General features: G+C 34.5%; 1 protein-coding gene across 1 annotated transcript in view; it reads right to left on the bottom strand.

Moving 5' to 3' along the window:
• Nucleotides 1-3711, bottom strand: part of DIAPH3 (diaphanous-related formin 3) — a gene marked incomplete at its 3' end in the record, with an annotated part of 76214 nt that overhangs the window by 16428 nt on the left and 56075 nt on the right. The gene's annotated exons all lie outside the window — the stretch shown is intronic.

Genomic DNA, 3711 nt, shown 5'->3' with positions numbered 1-3711 from the left:
AAAAAAAAAAAAAAAGACAAAAATATGAACCAGAGCAACTGAAGGCTATTATACAAACAGCTTTTCATTGTTTTCATAAGTTACTCAAAACCATAAAAATCTTTATCCATCTTCCCTAGCAACTCGGACTAAAACAAAGTCAACTACGCCAGGATAAACAAGTGCATCACAACCTTTGCTAGCATAAAAACTTTTCTTAGAAATCACCTATAGTTTCATGCATACATGCACACTAAACTACAGAAAAGTGTCATTTAACACTCGCTAAAACATTCTAAATGTAACCAAACCAGTCTATTAGAACAATCTTTTTAGCGATATATCCATTTGGTCCATAATTGTGTTCCTCAGTTCCCAAATACTTAATCCAGGGCAGCAGAATCTGCTTTGCCCTAAGAGCAGTTCACAAAATAATATTCACCTTTGCAACAACTAAATCATGATGATTTGATCATTAAATCAACACGTCCAACTGTTATCAAAACCCCATCACAATTCATTCATTCCAACATAGAATTATAGAATCATAGAATGGTTTAGGTTGGAAAGGACCTTAAAGATGATCGAGTTCCAACCTCCCTGCCATGGGCAGGGACACCTCCCACTAGACCAGGTTGCCCAAGGCCACGTCCAGCCTGGCCTTGAACACCTCCAGGGATGGGGCCTCAACAACCTCTCTGGGCATCCTGTTCCAGTGCCTCAGCACCCTCAAAGTGAAAAACTTCTTCCTAATGTTTAATCTAAACCTGCCCTCTTCCAGTTCATATCCATTCCCCCTCGTCCTGTCACTTACCTGACCTAGTAAAAAGTGCTTCCCCAGCTCTCCTGTAGGCCCCCTTTAAGTACATAAACCCAGACATCAAAAAAGCAGATGCAGAACCACATTCAAAGGCACACAGCAGCTATTTATTGACATTTCTGATACAGGGACTTTTACTGTTCCAGCCTAGAAGTGCTCTGTTCATTGTAATCAGCTCCACATCTGTGAGAAATGACACTTCCTATCATGCTTGAAGTAAAAAAAAAAAAAAAACCAAAACAAAAAAAACCCCACCACAAAATAAAAGCTTTAAGAAACAATTTAGGCACACACACATACAAGAACATAGAGCATTACTATGGTCACCCAAGCTTAGCAAAAATTGCTGCGCTTATTTTCAGCTGAAACTCATGAGGTGAATCCCCACCAGCTTTGGCAGGAGAATGCTACAAAATCAGTGGGTAACCATCTTGATATCAAAGCTATTTCACCTGGTCAGAAATCAAAGACAAACCACAAGCAAACTCGTAACCTTAGAATTTTAAGAAAAAAAAAAAACAACTAAAGTAAAAAATTTTATACTACACTGGAACTTAAGTTTCCTTGTCTTTCGCTAGTTTTCATATTGAATAGGATGGAATCAAGCACAGTTCCTAGAAACATCTAGAGTTTTGTATAAATCCAAGCTGTGAGAAGACATCGCAGGAAATGCTTGAGCCCTTAAGCTGAACTTCTTCAAAGCACAATTAAGGCAATTTTGTGTAGATTGCGGATTTCTCCCCCCCAAAATGTTACTGTTTCCTTTCCTGAAGGACTAGAAAAAGTTCCTCACTTCAGTCTAGTATGCATTTAAATTATTATTTATCATTTATTAAAATATTGTTAAATCAGTATTTTTATTTAGTTAATACTATATAGTGCATTTACAGTATCAGATTTGTATATTTGATACTGCATATACACTATTTTATTATTTGGTATTTTTAGTATCAAATAAGTACAGGTTGCATGTTGTAAAAAGTTCTTTCATTCAACCAGTAATGATATAATCTTTTGCCTCCTTGGCAGCTAACTTGCATATTCGTGTTACTTCCAACATCTGAAAGTAAATGCAAACCAACTTTGTTTAAACAAGCTGGAAGAAAGGAGGCGCCACACACGTCAGTATTTTCTCATAGTTCTGTTCTTCAAAATACTGCATTCCTTCAATCAAAAAATTCACAGAGAAACTACTTGCTTACGCCCAAACTAAAATTCTAGCAGTTTATAAGGCCGCAGATATTCCTGAATGTTTTGAAAGTTGCCTCGTACTAAATCAAATGTCAGGGACATTATCTTGAAAGAGCAGGCTGCATTTTCTAGATTTTTCTTGCATGAAAACAAAACAAGAAACTCTATGATTTACTTAATGATGGGAAACCTGGTGTGATCCAAAAATGCTGCATGGACTCAAATATCCATACTAAAACAATAATAAAAAAAAAAAACACACCACAAACCACACCACAGGCTTAAATACACATACATTAAAAAAACTGTTTGGATCATACATTTTATGCAAAGAGATAATTTTCTTCCAAGACACAAAAAAGTGGAAAATTTTCTCTGTGTGTGTGTATACAACATTTGGAAAAAAAGTTGAGATTTTTAAAGTTACCTGTCTCTATCAAAGCTCACAAAAGTCACTGCAGTTTTTTTAAGATGAGAAAGAACACATAATCAACCACAAAAAGTAGTGTCTTTAGCATTCAAAATCAAAAACCTACAGGAATCATCTGCTCAAAAAAAGTGTACAGGAATGCTGTTAAGAATGCTTTATATGGTCAGGCAAATTTAAAGCAGTTACACAACAAATCAATCTAAATATTTTAATGTACTGGTCAAGCGTTTAGCAGTTAATTACATAACTAGCCTGGACTTTTATAATTCATCAGTGAATTCTGACATTGATATATGGTTTTCGCCATAATGATTTGGGGACTGCTAGGCATTTAAAATAAGAACAGAAAATGAGGTTCTTCTCAACTTACTTCTTTAAATATTTTTTCAATAACAAATTCTTTCAAAGTCAGAAAAATACTACAACTTTAAATTCTCAACAACCGCTCAAAAAATCTTTATGCCTTATCTAAGACATTTCCTTAGCTTAAAAATGAAGGTGGGGGGGAGAAGAAGTAATCGAAATCAAGTCAGAATGCCAAAAATACTTCCAATGTTAGTATTCCCTCTAGCCTTTCATTTGTTATCTTATCTTGCTACAGGTATTTCTCATTTTATGTAATATTTCAGATTAATTAATTACCTTTTATTAAATGCGCAACAACATATTTATGACTATTCTTATTACCAGGCAACACATCTGTTGAGATACGCACATGACAATCCATACTATAAATTACTATAATCGAGTCCAGCTTGACATTACCAGATAAATTTGTTTTTTTCTGGAAGTTCCAATAAATGTCTTTGGAACACTGTGCCTCAGGATTCCTTTCCACATAGATACAGCTGCATAGCAATACTGACTTCAAATGAAAATACACTTTACATGTATATTTGATAAGGGTAGCTGTATTTTATTTAATACTTAAATTGTGTTTTCAAAAACCTACATAAACAGAAATGTAAAAACACTGAAACCACCAACGCATTCAATTTTAAGTTTCACAAAAATATACAACTAGGTCTTTCTTGATGTTTTCTGAGAGTTATCACATCTTCAGTACCTTGCCTGCAATATGCCACATGTATTTTTTTTTTCCATAATAACACTGAAATGCATGTATATCCTACCTAAGGGTGAGGGAAAACAAACAGAAAAAAGCTTTTCACATTAGCCTGTAGCTAAAGCAAAGTTCATTCTTCTGTTTAAAGCAGTGCGCTTCTTTCAGACTTGCTCTTTTACATTTTCTGAAAAATAACTTCTGAACTTAAATAACAAAGAGAAAACA

This window comes from Charadrius vociferus, unplaced genomic scaffold (assembly GCF_000708025.1).
Source record: "Charadrius vociferus isolate BGI_N301 unplaced genomic scaffold, ASM70802v2 scaffold285, whole genome shotgun sequence".
Lineage (NCBI taxonomy): Eukaryota > Metazoa > Chordata > Aves > Charadriiformes > Charadriidae > Charadrius > Charadrius vociferus.
Note: the sequence above shows the minus strand (reverse complement) of the source record. Positions and strands in the feature narration are given on the sequence as shown.